Raw genomic sequence first — 18,833 nt, forward strand, 5'->3', positions numbered from 1 at the left:
GATTGTTTATGCCAACAATTGGATTATGACAAGTGTCTGTTTTTATTCTTCTGGGACCCTGGGCCACACTGTGTGAGTTCAACCTCTGGAGGAGGGGTTGGAGACTCAAGTGTTAAGGTAAGTCATCTGAGCACTCTATGTGACTAACCCCTAATGAAAACCCTGGACACCAAGGCTTGTATGAACTCCCTGGTTGACGATACTCTGTATGTGTTGTCACAGCTTCTTACTGGGAGAGTTAAGCCCTGCCCCTATAAGTCTCCAGAAAAGACAACTGGAAGCCTATGCCTGGTCTCTCCTGGACTCCTTCCTATGCACTTTTTCCTTTGCTGATTTTAATCTGTATCCTTTCACTGTCATAAACTATAACCTTAACAACAATAGCTTTTCAGAGTTCTGTGAGTCTCTCCAGCAAATCATCAACCCAAGGGGTGGTCTCAGGAAACCCCAACACAGTCCAAGATTTCCACATGGGTTCCTGTTAACAACATGGTCTTGGAGCAGTAGAAAAAAGATGGCTGCTTTGATGTGCCCAGGTAGATGGTCCTACAACAGCCTAAGAGAGTTCCTCCACCTCTGGAAAGGGTGGTCCACAGCCAGGCATTTTCAGGGTGTCTCACAAGGCCATAGATGATGTTGAAAGAGCCTTTTGTGGAGAGGCTTTATATTAATAGTTAAGGACACAAGAGACCAGAGGCAATCTGACTCTATGATGGAAACTTGGTGGATGCAGATGCTGGCCATGAATTGGTATCAGTGATGGAAAAAAGGCCACACCCTCTCTACTTGGTCTGCTGAGATCCTTTAGCCCCAGGTTAGACTCCTGAACACAGAGGAAAGCACACAGACACAGAGTGGAGAAGACCCCGCGTTGACTGTGATCATCATGAATTAAATGAAATTAAGATTCTACCACCTGGCATCATGCAGTATATGTCACAAATTTAAGTTGAGCTACACAAAAATAAAATTTCAATTCTAACCATGCTGTCTTTGTGGATTAAAACTCATACCTGGCCAGGCGCAGTGGCTCACGCCTGTAATCCCAGCACTTTGGGAGGCCAAGGCAGGCAGATCATGAGGTCAGGAGTTCAAGACCAGCCTGGGCAACATGGTGAACCCCCATCTCTACTAAAACTACAAAAATTAGCCAGGCGTTGTGGCAGGCACCTGTAATCCCAGCTACTCGGGAGGCTGAGGGAGGAGAATTGCTTGAACCCAGAAGGCAGAGGTTGCAGTGAGCCGAGACCACACCACTGGACTCCAGCCTGGGTGACAGATTGAGACTCCATCTCAAAAAAAAAAAAAAAAAGAGAAGAAAAAAAGAAAAACCTCATACCCATTACATACATGAAAAACTGTTAGCTTTTTACCCCAATCACCAATACAATATTCCTGTTTGGTAAAAATATTTTTGTTTTCCTTTACAAATCACATTGACTATCAGGGAAATGGACCCAAATATGTAGATGGAAGTTGTTTATGAAGAGCATAGAAATGGATTTCTAGGTTGAGTCCTAGAAGCATGCTCTCTGCTTTCTGGTGCTGCTGCAAAATCAATAGCAGCACTTTCTCAGCACCTTTTTGATCTCAGCACATGGCACATGTGAAGCAAGAGGCTGTTCCATTTTGATTGTTCACGGCACTAAATTTTTACAGCTGCGGTAACAAATCATTGCAAATCTGGTGGCACAAAATAACACAAATTTGTTACCTCATGGTTTAGAGTTCAAAATCCTAAATAGATCTCACTGGACTAAAATCAAGGTGTTGGCAGGACTGTGCTCCTTCCGAAGGCTCGAGGAGAAAGTGTCTTTTGCATTTTCCAGCTCTTAGAGGCCATCCGTGTTTCTTGGTTCATGGCTGCTTCCTCCATCCTGAAAGTCAGCAGTGCCTGGCGGAGTTTTCCTCACATCTGATCATGCTGAACTTGACTGTCCTGACCCTGACTTTCACTTATAATGACCCTTGAACTACACTGGGTCCATCCAGTTGATTCATGGTAATCACATCTCCAGATTCTTACTCACATCTGCAAAATCCTTTTTGCCATGTAAGGTGAAATATTCACCTTCCAGAAATTAGGACATACACATCTTTAGGGGCCATTACTCTGCATGCCACACTTACTAAGTACCAGATTTTCCACCAGGGGTTAAGGATACCCCCTCAGCTGTGGAGATACTCTCAGTCTAGACAGGGAGATATGTCTGGAAATGCGTATTTGTACTAAGTAATCACTAGCTAGCTTAGGGAGATTCCGCAGCAGCCAGAGAAGGAGAGAGAAAATGGAGCCTGCTTTCTTGCAGTGCACAGTCCACGGTGTGCCATAGTCATGCATCCATCTTGACAGCAACTAGACATATTAGGATTCTGACTCTCTTCTCTACCCTGCTTAAGGAATCTAAAATATCATGCTTGTCTTAGTCCACATGTGCTGCTATAACAAAACACCAGAGACCAGGTCATTTAGAAATAACATAAAATTATTTCTCTCAGTTCTAAAGGCTGGGAAGTACAACATCAAGGCACAGACAGATTTGGTGTCTAGGGAAGGCTTCCTCTCTGCTTCTAAAATGTCACCCTAGAGCTGCACCCTTACATGGGAGAACGGCAAAAGGCGCTATTGTGCTCCCTTCAATCTCTCTCTCTTTTTTTTTTTTTTTGAGACAGGGTCTCGCTCTGTCACCCAAGCTGGAGCACAGTGGCACAATCATGGCTCATTACAGCCTCAACCTCCTGGGATCAAGCCATCCTACCACCTCAGCCTCCCAAGAAGCTAGGACTACAGGTGTACACCACCACGTCTGGCTAATTTTTTTTTTTTTTAAATTTTTGTAGAGACAGGATTTCGCCATGTTGCCAATACTGGTCATGAACTCCTGGGTGCAAGTGATCCTCCTGCTTTGACTTTCCAAAGCGCTATGATTACAGGCATGAGCCACTATTCAACCTCTTTTTTAAGACCACTAATCCACCTGGCATGGTAGGTCATGCCTATAATCCTAGCACTTTGGGAGGCCAAGGTGGGGGGATCGCTTGAATCCAGGAGATCCAGGCCAGCGTGGCAGCATAGCAAGACCACATCTCTACGAAAAATACAAATACAAAAATTAGCCAGGTGTGGTGGTGCACACCTGCAGTCACAGCTACCTGGGAGGCTGAGGCTGGAGGATTGCTTGAGCCCAGGAGGTGGAGGTTGCAGTGAGCCATGATTGCACCACTGCACTCCAGCTTGGGTGACAGAGCGAGACCCTGTCTCAAAACAAAACAAAAATAAAGCACTAATCCCATTGATGGAAGCAGAGTGCTCATGATGTAATCATTTCCTCAGTGGCCCCACCACTCAGTCCTATCACATTGGGTTTTAGGTTCCACCATATGAATTTTGGGGGGACACATACATTCAAACCAGAGCAACTCATTTCATTTTGTTCTTTCTACCCCCTTTTGAAGGCTACATTCAACCTTTCTTAGAGCTTCCGTTTTATTTTCACAAGCAAATGCTGATGATCTTTAGTTTCCTCATGAGCCTCTTCAAAATCCTAATGTGAAAATGTTCATCGCTTTTTGCAAACCACACAGCCAAGCCCTGTTGTGCATGAGTGAAAGCTATTGTTGCTTGCTTCATTAATAGCCACACTGTCAAACAAGCTGTGTGTGTTATTTCTTCACTCCAGCCTCAAATTGACAAGAAAAAAGTTTAAATGCGCTAGAAGATGCTTCAATACAAAAAAAAAAAAAAAAAAAAAAGTTCTGTCTGCCCAAGTCCGGTATGTTCTTCTCTCTTGAAAGAGCAAGATGGATCATTTGTGTGCCTTCTCCATCACGCTTCCGTGTCACCGTTGCAGAAGCTTCCACCTCAAGACAGTGAATTGCAATAATAAAATGTTTCTTCCTCACTGTCTTTGATGGTGGCAATGTGAAGGCTGGAGTTTAATTACATATGACATATGGACAAAAATGGTCATGCCTACTCATTTCAGGCCAATGGCAAGGAAAGCAAGGAACAGAAATCAAGAGAATCAGCTCAGTTTAAGTAAGGGCATGATGCTGGAATGTATCTTATTTTATCTCATTTTAAACTAAAGGAGATCAAAGTTGAGAATGTTTTCTTTTCTTCACTGGACAAAAAATATGAAATGCTAACTGTGCATGAAGCATTGTTCCACCTTAACCCTTTAATGCAAGTATGGGACTTGAACCATAGTATGTCTATCAAAAATATTTTTTAAAAATCAAAATCTGTGCTCAATAAAGATTTTTAAACTTGTTAAAGTATTTCAGATTCTCCATTATAGAAAGTTTTGCATGTTTGAAAGGATAAGCCACTGGGCATAACAGTGAGTTGATGGGGGTGACATTTACACTCTGCTCCTAGGTGGATATCTTTCTGGACCCTAATGGGGTAGGTAAGGTTGCCTTACATGACCTCGTGTGTGTTGAAGCCTAGAGAGGCATGAACAGTGTATATTCATGGGCAGGCACACTCTGCCTAATCTTCTATCCCCAGAGGTTACTTTTGAGCTGACACAAGGAATATATCAATAACTAGCCCTTAAGATGCAATTCTCTGTTGGTCTAATTACCCAGGCCACTTTCACAGGCAATAAAAGCAAATAAACCAGGGTACGACTCCTTTTAAAATGTAAAAGGAGTAAAAAGCAACATTAGCGGGCTAGTTCAAGTGCCTTTCAAACTGCAAGAAAAAGAAAAAGTGAAATGGACCAATTCCAGGGCTTTATTTTCAGCTGAGAACAGGATACCAGAGGGCTGCACAGACACAGGTGCAGCTACACCCTTTGGTGACTTACCCTAAAGCAACGTCACCACTATTTTCTGGAAATAAAATTGACAGGCAGAAAGATATCTTCTACAATGCGGCAATCTGATCAGGAAGTACCCAGCAGGAGTACCCATGCTGAACTGATTTCTAAAGTACTGGTGGTACAAAGTGATACATTTTCATTTGTTTTGTGTATATACAGAGAATTTCTGGAAGGATGGATACTGATGAATAACTATCAGTACCCGAGGGTGGGGGAGGCATACCAGGGAATGGAGAGTAAGGGACTGGAGTGAGACTAGAATTTTTTCTGTATGCTTTTTGAGCTTTGAATTATAAATGATAACCCGTTTACAAAAGTAAATAAAATAAGAATGAGCCAACCAGTAATCTCCAATTCAGAAAATGCTACTTTGTGGAAAGAAATTGGCCAGGCAAAGTTTCCCTTGGATATCTTTTAAGTGATACTGAGGTATTAATACAGCTGAGAATTAACATTTGTATTGCAGTCATAGGAGTCCAGGAAAGGTCCCATAGAGAACAAGGGTTCCAAGGGATCTCGTGTCATAAGCTGTCACAAAGAGATTTTAAGATGAAGCAGCACCATTTTCGTTAGAGGCTGGCTCATTCTGAGATTCTGCAGAGACGAAGAAACCAAACACAGCCAAAGAAAACATATCAAAGGCAATTGCACAAATGTCACTTCCTGCCTGGTTTACAAAATTATCATTTAATTTCCGAACCTCAATGGATCTGTGAAGACGCTGACCTTCTAGCTTTCTGTCAAACCCTCTGGACAAATGTGCCTCTCAGGCTGCTTCTGCCATGGCTTAAAAATTAGCTAATATGTGGTTTGCACTTCATAAGAGTAAACACCATGTTGAAACTGAGCCAAACTGACACTCTAATAGGTCACAGTGAGCTGAGAAGAAATTTCATTGCAAATCCTCACCATGGGGAGTCCTGGGAATTCTACAAGAATCTTCATATTCATGAAGCTTAATTATAGCAAAATTGCCAATCTGTAAAATATGGCTGCATTTGAATACGACTTTCAAGTCTGAAACATGAACAAGAAGACTACGGTCCCCTTGGGATGCCCACAGTATATGCAGAGAAACACAAGTGAAAGAAAATTGATGGGGAGAGTGGGGGTGGGAAGAAAAATAAAAACAGATCAAGAGGCACTTTATTTACCTAGAAAAATGAAAATGCCAATCACAGAAAGGCTCTTATTATGTACTTGTAATCAACCATAATATTCAAATTGCTGAATAAAGAATCAAATAAAATCATAAATTTAAGACATTAGTCTTAAAAATAATACTCATTTTAGTTCCTGAGATGAATGGAAAGTTGCAAAGGCTGTGCGCACACCTCATCTGTTCTGATAATCGGGCGAATGAGGCTTCGTCTTCAGGCCCCTGCAGTAATCAACTTGAGCTCTTAAGTGCTTCTTTGGAAGAGGGGAGGCATCTTGGGATACCAGGATTGCAGGGCTCAGCAACATACAGACGGACAATCATCAGTAATGCTGCCCCAGCAGATGTCGCCAATGTGCCTCCGAGGGTCAAAAAAAATAGTCATGTTTCTAACTATTTGATAAAAATGGAGGCAATTAAACTCTGGGAAGGCTATGATTTCTTAGCAAAATAGAACCTTGGCCCCATGCATTCTTCCCTTCCTCCTCTAGAAGGACTGTCTGGTGTACTCCTCTTCACAGCAAATGCAGAATCCCACATTTCAGAACATCCTCTGTTCACAGCTGCTTGGTGATCAGATGAGTATCTATCTATCTATCTATCATCTCTCTCATCTATCTCTCTATCACTCTAGTTATCTATCATCTCTATCATATCTATTCTCTGTTTTCTGTTTATCTATTATCTATCTACTATCCATCTTCTATCTATCTATCTATCTATCATCTGTGTTCTATCAGTTATCTGTCCATCTATGTATATGCCTATCTATTTATCTATGTATCTATCTTTCATCTATCTGCCTATCTTTCTATCATCTATTTTTCTTCTGCATATCTATCAATTATCTGTTTATCTATGTATATGCCTATCTATCTATCATCTGTCTGCCTATCTGTCTATCTATTATCTATCTATGTATCTACCGATCTATCCATCCATCCACCCCTATTAGGCTGTACCTGATGGGGGCAGCATCATGTTCCTCACATGGTCAAGCATGGCTGTGTGCCAGGGGCCTTCAAGCAACATTTAAAACTAAAGCCGATGATAGAAACCATAATGAATAATATTTTCAGACAGGGTGCCAAATAACATACATGTAAGCGAAGACCAGATGCATTTCAAAAATGTTAAAGAAACTGAATGTGAATAAATTCATTGCTTAAAAGAGAATAGCAAATGCTGCATGCTGTGTGATATGATAACAACAGCAATACTAGCAGTGGTCATCTATCAAGTGCTAGTTATATGCTAAGGACTGTGTTAAATGTTTTGACATCCATCACCTTACTGCATCTTCCCAAAACCACAGGAGGTAGATATGATTATCTCAGAACTCCTGAAGTTACATAGAACAATGGCCACACAGTTAATGAGCAGCAGAAAGATAATTTGTCCACAGATATGCTTAACTTGAAAATCTGAGTCCTTAAAGATCATATACTGTGCCCTCTCTTCAAATCCTAAAGAAATGACCAAACAGAGAAAGGAAGGAAGGAAGGAAAGCAGGAAAGAAGAAATCAAAGAAGTAGGGAGAGAGGTAGGGACGGATAGGAGTCAACATTGAAAAATAAGGGATAATTCTATCAACTGGCCAGAAGTTATAGAAATTTATATTGTAACAACAACAACACCACCCATCTACAATCCCTTATCTGCAATCCCACAATCCAAAAATACCTCAAAAATGAAAAAGTATTTTCATGATTCACCTGCTGCCAAAACATGGCCCAAATGGACATGAGGTTCTACTTGAGGCTTGTTCATTCCACACAGAATAAAAATTCCACAGTTCTGCTGAAGAGATCTTAAAGCATTACTGGCCCACATTCCACCGTGAGGGTGTAGAAAACATGCAGAGTATGCTAATACTTACTTTTAGATAGCTATCTAAAATGTAAGAAATTCTGAAACATATACAGCCCCTGAGGCTTGCCTAAGCTGAGAGCACATCTGCTGACCTAAGAATCCCTCTGCCATTATATGTCCTTGACAATCAAGACAACAAGAAAACAACTTGTGGTCAAAATCAACCGACAATAACAGAAGCTTAGTGAAAAAAGAAACATACATCTCAATAACTGCTGAAGAAAAGCAGCCTCCTCTATTGCAAGGAGAACTCATGGCAATGTTATCCTATTAAGATCTGACATCACCTTCTCTCCCTTCCAGGCTAATTTCTCAACTCAGTTTAGTTTGAGCCCAAGCAAGGGCCTGTTTTGGACTCTGATTACATTTGAACACCCCAGGCTCACTCACCCTTGGCCTGGAGTCTTCTGGAAATAGAGCATTTTGTTACATAGTTTCCATAGAAAAGTAGGCAGAGTTTGATTGAAATGATTTATAGGAAATCTAAGAAAAATCTTAGCATGCACAATATCATTTATATGCATTTAAAAAATACACTGTGTTAGTTTCTATGGTTTACAGATTCACAAATACGTTGCAGAGGTTTCAAGATGTGTATAGAAAATGTGAGTGGGACTTCAGTTCTATCTAACACTCGTATTCACAAAAAAAGGAATGAATGAAATGTGGCAAAGCATAAACATCTGACTCTATGTTGGGCTTAAGTACCTGGTTTTTGTTTTCTTTTGTGTTTTTTGTTTTTGTAATTCTCTGTTATTTTCTGTGTATTTAAAATGCAATTATTCAACAACAAAAATAACCCTCACAAAATATCTGCTCTGTGCCAGGCACAAGAATGAGAGTGAGGATAAGAGAGACAACATCCCTATTTGAAAGGTTTTATAATTAAAATAAAAAATGTATGTTAATTTATTATGTCTTCTTGGGATTAGAAAACATACAGAATTTATTAGCATTGAGTTGATTTGCTTTGTTTTTAGTGGAGTTTAGATTGATAAAATCATTAACACGAACAGATTGCCCTAACAAAATGGACATATTTCCAAATTCTAGAAAGACTTCAGGCAGGGAGAGCAGGAGGGAGGCCATTAAGCTCTCTTTTGTAAGCAGGATGTCTGCTTTGGGGCATGCCCAAAGGGAAAAAATGCAATATGAAAATAGAGAGGTGTTTAACTTCAGCTTCTAAAACTGCGCCTGTTTCTTTGAGCAAAAGTTCCCTGTTTGGCAAATAAGTGTAAATAATATAGTAAATTAACATTTAAGGGAAGAAAACCCTAAAATTGAGATTTTTATTATGTAAAATATGCCTAGCAAGATGTTCTTATTTTTTTCAAAGTACTTATTGAACACATAGGGTTAGAGCATAAAGTAACATGCCCAGCCTTGTGGCAGCCCGTGGGCATCAGCACTGGGTGTTACAGAGGTGCCCTGAAGCCTGAGGAATAAGCACATTACATTGTTAAAAAAACAAACAAACAAACACACTGTGAAAAGACAAAAGCACTAGAATTTATAAGCATTGATGATTATGTAAGAAATATCTAAAGTAAGTTCACTGTTAATATTGAAAGGTCTAATCCTGGCTATCTTTTACCTTCAGTTCTGTAAATTTTTTTCCTTTTTTTAATCCTCTATCAAAATTATTATCTTGACAGACATGTCAGTCTTAATATGTGCTCTTTCTTAAACAGCATGAGTTCCATGCTTTATATTGAGAGTAGCATATTTAAATTCAAGAGCAGACATACAGGAGTGTCCTATTTTGGCCATAAGTGATGCAAAGTCTAAATCTTAACACTCTTCTTCCAACAAGCATGCATTGAAGAGCATATATCAGATGTCGTCTTCTCAAAGTTTTGCTTTATGCCAAAGTTACCATTAGGATTAGCTTAGCTCTCTTTGAAGGCAATTAATGAGAATGAAAGTGTTAGGGGCTGAATGTTTGTGCCCCCTAAATTAATATGCTGGAACCCTGTTCCCCAACATGATGCTATGGGAGGTGGGGCAGAATGGAATCAGTGCCCTCAGAGAGCCACAAGACCACTCACTTCCTTCCCTGCTCCCTGCCAGGCAAGGAAAGAAGGAGAAGTCGGCGTCTGCCACCAGGAAGATGGCCCTCACCAGCACCCTGTGGGCATCTTGATCTCAGACTTCCAGCTTCCAGAGCCATGAGAAATGAACTGTTGTAGCTTCAGTGATGCAGTCCATCAAACTTTATTACAGTAGCCTGAACAGGGTAAGGTAGGAAGTAAATGGGAAACAAAATAAAAAGGGGAGAGTGTCTGAGGTGTCATCAGAAGCCCAGCTTGAGGGGCTCTGAAGTATGCAGGGGCTTTTCATAGTTGTCAATGATATGTGTTTGTGTGTGTGCGCGCGCATGTGTGTATGCCAGTATGTGTAGTGTGTATGTGTGTGAGTGTATGTCATGTGGTGTGTGTGGTATGTATGCATGTAAGTGTATGTCAGTGTGTGTGGTGTGTGTATGACATATATGCATGTGAGTGTATGTCTGTGCATAGTGTGGGGGGAATATGAGCATGTGAGTGTATGTCAAAGTGTGTGTGTGTGTGTGTGGGTGTCTATGTGTGTATGTGTGGTGTGTGTGGACATGTATGTGTGTAAGAGAGTATGTGTGTGTCCTGTTAGCAGGAGTGTCTAGGGCCAGGTCACTGAATACCTCCATATGCACAGGCCAGTCGCACACGACGTGGAATTGCCCATGTTGCCAGCACTCTCCTCCCACCGCTTCAACACTGGACCATGTACATCTATAGACTTTGTCTCTGGGCATCCAATTCTCCCTCTTAGAATAAGAGCACTTGGGTTTTCCTTCGAGGAGCCATCCCTCATGGGCGTGAGACCAAGGTCATCACCTCTATGCCCCTAGACACGGTGACTCGTTCACAGATAAGGCACGTGACATGACCCTTCTCAGGGATTTTGGAGAAAGAAGACTCTTTCCCCCTGGGGTACTGAGCTACTGTCACTGGGGTTGTGTGCAATGTGCCGTGCTAGGTATGCCGAGGAGCCAATCTAAACCAGAGTACTCCAAGAGCAGTAAGACTGACAGCAAGAGAGGTGCTCCTGTCAGAGTTTCTGGACACCTGGATGCTTCTGGGCCTGAAGGCAGTTACTCCTGGAGTTTTCCGTTCCGTGAGCCAATAAGACTTTTTTTGGTTTCTGCTTGTCACTGCAATCAAGAGTTCTGAATAATGCAAATTATTGCACAAATTCAAAACTCAGTTTACAGATGCAAAATAAATAAAATTCAATATTTTAGAATTATGAGTTTATAACATGCTTGTAAATATGTTTTCAGATATCAGTCTGCTCAAAGTCTAGTCAAGCTACAACATATGCACAAATAACGTATTTCCATTCACAAACCCAGTCTTTTCTTCCTAAGTGTCTCCCCTCTCCTGCAAATGTCCCCTTATCCATAGTCTGGGATAAAGGAAACGGATTATTCTAACGGCTGAGAAATACCTTCCCACTGGCATCGCATATATACAGAACCAGTGGTAAAGTCTGTAGGGAGATCTGTATTGGCATGGAAGGAGTAAGTGGGGACTCTCCACTGGGACTTCCATCGTATTTTCTCATCATATATATATATATATATATATTTTTTTTTTTTTTTTTTTTTTTTTTGAGACAGAACCTCACTCTGTCGCCGGGCTGGAGTGCAGTGGCATGATCTTGGCTCACTGCAAGCTCTGTCTCCCGGGTTCACGCCATTCTCCTGCCTCAGCCTCCCAAATAGCTGGGACTACAGGAGCCCGCCACCATGCCCAGCTAATTTTTTTGTATTTTTAGTAGAGACGGGGTTTCATCGCATTAGCCAGGATGGTCTTGATCGCCTGACCTCGTGATTCACCCGCCTCGGCCTCCCAAAGTGCTGGGATTACAGGTGTGAGCCACCGCGCCCGGCCTGTCTCATATTTGTAAAGACCTGGTCACTCTTCATTTGTTGTTATCAAGGCCTGTGTGAGTTTGCTACCTCGCAATATCAGAAATTGAGGAGGAAGGTCCCTGCCCTGTTTCCCCCCGGGATGAAGTTGCAGATAACTTGGAGAGAACAGACAGGAGAGGAAAGAAGAGGCCCCTGCTCCTGATGGCACAGCACCCCAGGGAAAGTGACCAAAACCAGCAGAAGCAACAAGGAAAGTCAGCTGTGCCGAGAATTGCATTGCAAATTCATTCCACGTATTTGACCTGTGAGAGGAAGTGTTTCATGCTTTCACGTTAGGGAAATTTGGCCAGACTGGGAACCACTGTCCATTGCTCCACAGATGTGGAGTGCCCACTACTTACTTGTCAGACACTGTCCTGAAAATAAGGGACAACAGTGGATTTGACGAAGAACCTATTTTGAGGACTTTTGTTCAGAGGAGAAGCAACAAATGGTACACAGGTGATATGGCTTGGATGTTTGTCCCCTCCAAATCTCATATGGAAATGTGATTCCCAGTGTTGGAGGTGGGGTCTGGTGGGAGGTGACCAGGTCCTGGAGGTGGACCTCCCATCCCCTTGGTGATAAGTGAATTCTCACTCAGTTCGTTCACAGGAGATCTGGTTGTTTAAGAGTCTGGAATCTCCTCTTCTCTCTCTTGTTCCTGCTTTCCCCATGTGGTGTGCGTGCTCCTGCTTCACCTTCCGCCACGATTGCAAGCTTCCTGAGACCCTCACCAGAAGCTGAGCAGATGTTGGTGCCAGGCTTGTACAGCATGCAGAACTGTGAGCCAATTAAACCTCTTTTCTTTATAAATAGCAAGCAAAGGAATAAAGGAACAGCAGAATTTCAAAGAAAACACAGAGACAGGCTGGGCGTGGGGAGGTGGCAAATTCAGAGTGAGTAGTCAAAAGCAGCCTTCTGGGTGCATCCTTCCTGAACTACAACTTGAATGACAAGAAGAGACCAGCCAGGTCCTGTCAATACCTGTGGACAGAATCCTCTGCTGGGAGACAGTGTGTGAAAAATCTCCAATCAGGAGCAAGGAGCAAACTGGACTCTGAGCGGGCTGTTGTGGAACAGCGCTGTCCCCTTGGCCTTCTGTGAGTGCCCACTGCACCTTTCCCCTTGCCTGGAATGTCCTCTCCACACTTTCATTTTTTTTTTAACCAATCTAAAGGACTACTTGTCACTTTCCAGGGGATAAATTCCCTAAACTCTGACAGATCAGGTCCCCCGAAATTCCCTGTACAGCCCCCATTTCCATTGTTCATTTCCAGCCCGTTGTTCATTTCCAGCGGGTCTCACAATTGTAAGCAGGTCATTATTTACATGATTATTTGAGGTCTTCCCCAAGACCACAGGCCCATGAGCACAGACACGGCTGGCACTACCGCCCACTGTTCCACCCCGAGCACCCCATCTGTGCCGTGTCTGGTCCATGGCAATGCCCAATCCGTCCACTTTGAATGAATCAGTGAATGAACGCTCACAGACAGATACACCCCCATCTTATCCAGAAGACAGAAATTGTCAGCTGCCATGACCTCGGGTGTGAAGACTGCAGAACCATGGTTAGGCACGCTGCCACAGCATTCCCTGAGTATCTCATGCCACCTGTTCTTTGGGCCCTAAGGTGACTCAGAGTGTGGAATCAGCTCAGGCTTTTCCCCAACTTCAGTTTGGCAAATGTCTCTCCTGGCTGACATCTGCTAGAGGGCTAGCTCCTCAGCTGCCTGTGGAGTTGGCTGCATCCTTCCTCTCAGTGGGGATTGCCAACAATTTAATGGTAACCTGAGGAGACCAACCACATCTCCAGCATGCCAGGAAGGGAGAAAGAAGCTTCTGTCCTCTTCACTGCTGATGAAGATAGGCACATACTGATGATGGGTGGCCACGGAAAAGCATTCTAAGTATGACGAGGATGATGATAGCTACACCCGTGCACTGTGCATGCCCAGCCCTGAGATGAGTGTTTTCTATGCAGTACCTCATTTAACCCTTAAAACAACCCTATGAGCAGAGTAGTATCATCCTCATCATTTTCCAGAGAAGACCAAGGAACAGAAGGGCTAAGTAACTTACCCAAGATCACATAGCAAGAAAGTGGCAGAGCTTGGGTTCCAGGTGGTCCCATTGCTGATACTTTCATCCCTGATAGAATTTTGCCACACCAATGATGACCTGAGCCCACTCTGTTCACCAATACCTGTTCTTCCTCACCTTGCATGGGCAATGGCTGCTTCTGCCTACAGTCAGGCTGGAGGCTTCCAGAGGGAAGGATTCCTTTTTATAAGTATGGTAAAACCCCCGGTGGTTGTTTTCCTGGGCGTTTTGTACTTGAAATATTTAGGCCCTCAGCACTCACACCTGGCCACTGCTTTGCCCCTGCACCTGGGCTACTTCAGGTCTAGGGGACCAGTTGCAGTTAGTGCTAGATAACAATGACACAAAAATGAACCAAACGTTCCAAGAATCAGAAGCATGGACTCCACAGACTACTTCAAAGTGATGTGCAGCAAGGCACAAGAGTTCCAAAAACCACTGTGGCTGGTTAGTTCCCTATTAAGTTGCTTCCTTGGTTGGCTTTATTATTTCATCTGCTCCATTAGTGAACAGCAGGTGTTTTGCAAAAAAAGGCATTGCACAGCCTCACCAAGCTCCTAGAGAAGCCTTTCTAGAGGCTGCTTCATGTATCCCCACAAAGCAACATGGGCAGCAGGTTGGTGGGATGCCCCACTCTCCCAAAGAAGCAGCAGACTTATCCAGGTTAACACCCTCCTCTCTCCTTTGTCCCCAACATGCACTGATCAGGAAGATGAAACCAAGTGAAAGCCACTTCCTGTGTGCATCTTAAAATTCAATAAACATAATATCTCAGAAAAAAGCCAGAACACACTTTCTGTTCAGATGGAAAAACGCATGTGTTCCTCCCCACCTTCACCTACAAGCTGAGTTCATGTTATTTCAACAGCACATCATGGACCCAGATGCAAATGGACAGTATCTGAAATGCAGTCCCGAGCAGGAGAAATGCAGTTTCATCAATAAGTCATTTTTAAGGCTTGATTTCTATTTGTATTTAAACATACTACCAAAAAATAAATACTTGCATATTTTGTGGAATGTTTGTTGAAAATACGTGCCCAAAGTGTCTATCTTGGGACAAATCTGACCTCAGTCCCTGGAAGGCTACCTTCGATTTACGCCTCTTGATATGGTTTGGCTGTGTCCTCACCAAAATCTCATCTTGTAGTTCCCATAATCCCCACATGTTGTGGGAAGAGCCAGGCGGGAGGTAATTGAATCATGGGGGCAGTTACCCCCATGCTGTTCTCGTGATAGTGAGTGAGTTCTCATGACGACTGATGGTTTTATAAGGGGCTTTTCCCCGCTTTTGCTTGGCACTTGTCTCTCCTGTCGCCATGTGAAGAAGGATGTGTTTGCTTTGTTTTCTGCCATGATTCTATGTTTCCTGAGGCCTCCCCAGCCATGTGAAACTGTGAGTCAATTAAACCTCTTTTCTTTATAAATTACTCAGTCTCAGGCATTTCTTCATAGCAGTGTGAGAAGGGACTAATACACCTCTCCACTCTGAATTGAATTTCTTTGGTTTGGTTTTCAATTATCTTATCTATCATAGATCAAAATTTATTTCCCCAGTACCTTCCTTCTAATACCTTTCCAAATTTTTATCTGGAAGTAGAAGGCCCCAGTCTCCTTCTATTAACTCTGCTATCCCATAGCCAGCATGTTTAGAAATACAAAATACAGTTGCTAGAGCTCCAGGCAACAGCACTGGGATCCAGTCACTAGCCATCCTCTACAGTGTCTGAAAACGACGGGTTGCCTCACTCACTTATTCAGCAAACACACTGCTGTACACTAGTCCCTGCACTAGGTGCTGTCATATGACAATTTCCCCAGCCTCCAGCCTTCCTTGCATTTATAAAAGATACTGATATGCACCAAATCACATCAGTGGATTCAGTTACACACAGTGACAGGCAGCACCAGTTGTGTTTGTGCAGGGAAATGGTCTTCAGTGCTGGCAGAACATAAAACTCACTTGGAAAGCTTTTCAAAATATGAACGCTGGAGCCCAAACCCAGACCAATTAAAGCAAATCTCTAAGCGCACTGGCATTTGTAAAAATCCACCCAGGGGGTTGTAATGAACAACCAGGGCTAAGAACCTGCAGCCTTGTCACTGACAATACCACCCTTGGACCAGCAGATTCAGCAACACCTGGGAGCTCATTAGAAATGCAGAATCCTAGGCCCCACACCAAGCTACTTAATCAGAATCTGCTTTATTTAACAAGATTCCCAGGTGATTCATGTGCACTAAACTGTTTAAGTACTATTCTGGGAGATTAGAAGATAAAACTTTATCTGTTGAATTAATAGATTGTATTACAGTGAGCTGCATGTCATATCATTTTCAGAAACTAACGTCTGTGTAACAGCTTTCCTGGAAGATGAGATCATTCCAGACCACCCAGAGATGCCAAAGGACTCCACTTCCTTTCAGTAGTATAGTCCAGTCAAAAGATAGTGATTGGGAAAAAATGAAGAAAAGATACAGAAATTGGGGCTAAAATGAGGCTCTGTAATGAAAAGATTGTATTGAGTTCAGGAAGCAGTTATATCACCTCCGTGCCAAACACACACACACACACACACACACACACACACACACACCAGATAATAAATTCCTTGAGTGCAGGGACTGTGTATTCCTCTTATTCATAGCTATATTCACAAAGCCAAGCTCAAGACCTTCACAGAGTAGGTGGCCACTAAATATTTCTTGCATCATTTAGTGTCCTGAACAGAGAACACTTCTGTTAGTCATTTATTTTGAGACCCTAGACGAATCTCTCCACCTCTCAGTGGAGAGATTTTCAGTGTCTTATCTATATGATCTGTTTAAATTATTTACCCTGAGATACAAAAGCAACGAAGAGCTCACTGATGAATAATTATGTGATCAACAGACACAGGGAAAGCTCCTTATATCTAGGAGAACTGTGGACTCGTCTCTACACTTCCACAATCCACGTGCCCAAAGAGTAATTAGTACTTTGATACCCTCAACATGTATTCATTAAATGAAGAGTCATGGAGTTCCTGCTATGTGCCAGCTACTATTCTAGAAATTAACAGAACAGACCAAAATCTCTGTTTTCCTGTAGCTTATACACTAGTTGTCTATAATTCAGTCACTAAAGTGTTAAAGAATATAAAGACTGATAAAATTACTATCATTCTATTTTCCCAAATGTTGTTATAATTTTTGTTTTTTTTTGAGACAGAGTCTCGCTCTGTCAGAGTGCAGCAGATTGATCTTGGCTCACTGCAACCTCCATCTCTTGGGCTCAAGCAATTCTCCTGCCTCAGCCTCCCAAGTAGCTGGGATTACAGGCGTATGCCACCATGCCTGTCTAATTTTTGTATTTTTAGTAGAGATGGGGTTTCATCATGTTGGCCGGGCTCGTCTCGAACTCAGGTAATCTGCCCGCCTAGGCCTCCCAAAGTGCTGGGATTACAGGCATGAGCCACTGCGCTCGGCCATGTTATTATAATTTTTAAGCCTACAATATACTTGTTTTCATTTTCTAAGGCTTGATTTTTTTCAACATATGGCTATAATAAAAAAAAATCCAAATTCAATACCATCACACACATCCTTTAAAAAAAAATACCAGGACAAAATAATTATGATGATGATTTTGGAAGTTGTTTATAAAATACAATGTCACAATATATTACTATTTCAAGTTAATTCACCTAGGTCTTTACTTACAAATAAAATCAATTTTCCCATGCAGCTATTTTAAGAGAAGAGGTGCAATATGTTTTTAGGTTATTTGTGGTAAAGTACATGTAACATAAAACTTACTATCTTACCCATTTTTAGAGGACAGTTCAGTATTGTTAACTTGGTACTTATTAAACAATTTCTCAATTTCTCTTTCCTTCCAGACCCTGGTAACCACCATTCTAACTTTCTGCCTCTATAAATTTGACTACTTATCAAGACCATCCTGGCCAACATGGTGAAGCCCCATCTCTACTAAAACACAAAAAATCAGCTGGGTGTGGTGGCGTGTGCCTGTAGTCCCAGCTACTCAGGAGGCTGAGGCAGGGGAATCGCTTGAACCCGGGAGGCGGAGGTTGCAGTGAGCTGGGATCGCGCCACTGCACTCCAGCCTGGTGACAGAGCGAGACTCTGTCTCAAAAAAAAAAAAAAAAAAAAAAAAAAAAAAAAAAAAAAATTGACTACTTTACATACCTCATATAAGTGGAATCATACAGTATTTGTCTTTTTGTGACACGCTTATTTCACTTAGCGTAATATCCTCAAGATTGTTGTGGCATATGTGAGAATTCTTTCTTTTCAAGACTGACAAATCCTCCAGGGAATGTTATGTACCACATTTGCATTACTCATTCATTGGGTGATGGATATTTGGGCTGTTCCTGTCTTTTGGCAACTGCAAATAATGCTGCTATGAACATGGATGTACAAATATTTCCCCAATAATTCATGTTTTTAGTTAGTTCTCAGTTGCTTTTGCATAGGTGACTTAGCATTCCTAATCAGAACACAATCAACTCAAACAAACAGAAGACAAGCCAAATGTACTTTTGTCATATAACTTGTACAAGAGAAAACAATCTCCATTAAGAAATATTATCAGATTATGAGAAAATGCATCCTGAGGTAAAGGTAGGACCTAAAAAGAACTTAAAAATACTACTTTGCCATATGAAAGCCTGAGACAAGCTTAACAAGACACCATTCACATCCACATTCTAGTCACATACATGAGCGTCTGAAGTTTCTCCCAACTGTAGTCTTTGACCAGGTTTACTTTCCTGAAGAAATGTAAAAGTTCATTTTCCTCACCACATGATTTTAGGAGAAAATCTATGCACAGTTTTAAATAAAGGGATATTTAGAAAGAGATCAAAGAGAGAAAAAGACATGATCCAAAGTCTGAACACTATAAAAC

At 42.0% G+C, this 18,833-nt stretch overlaps 1 protein-coding gene and 1 long non-coding RNA gene across 3 annotated transcripts in view; one reads left to right on the plus strand and one right to left on the minus strand.

Annotated features, from left to right (window-relative positions):
* The window catches only part of DSCAM (DS cell adhesion molecule), an 826,557-nt gene that overhangs the window by 625,792 nt on the left and 181,932 nt on the right, over positions 1–18,833 (minus strand). The gene's annotated exons all lie outside the window — the stretch shown is intronic.
* LOC129052328 (uncharacterized) lies at positions 75–18,053 on the plus strand. Its single transcript, XR_008517332.2, has 3 exons — positions 75–117; positions 9,931–10,096; positions 17,800–18,053. It is a non-coding gene; the product is annotated as an uncharacterized LOC129052328 (long non-coding RNA).

The sequence above is a fragment of the Pongo abelii genome, chromosome 22 (genome assembly GCF_028885655.2).
Source record: "Pongo abelii isolate AG06213 chromosome 22, NHGRI_mPonAbe1-v2.0_pri, whole genome shotgun sequence".
In the NCBI taxonomy this organism is placed as follows: Eukaryota; Metazoa; Chordata; class Mammalia; order Primates; family Hominidae; genus Pongo; species Pongo abelii.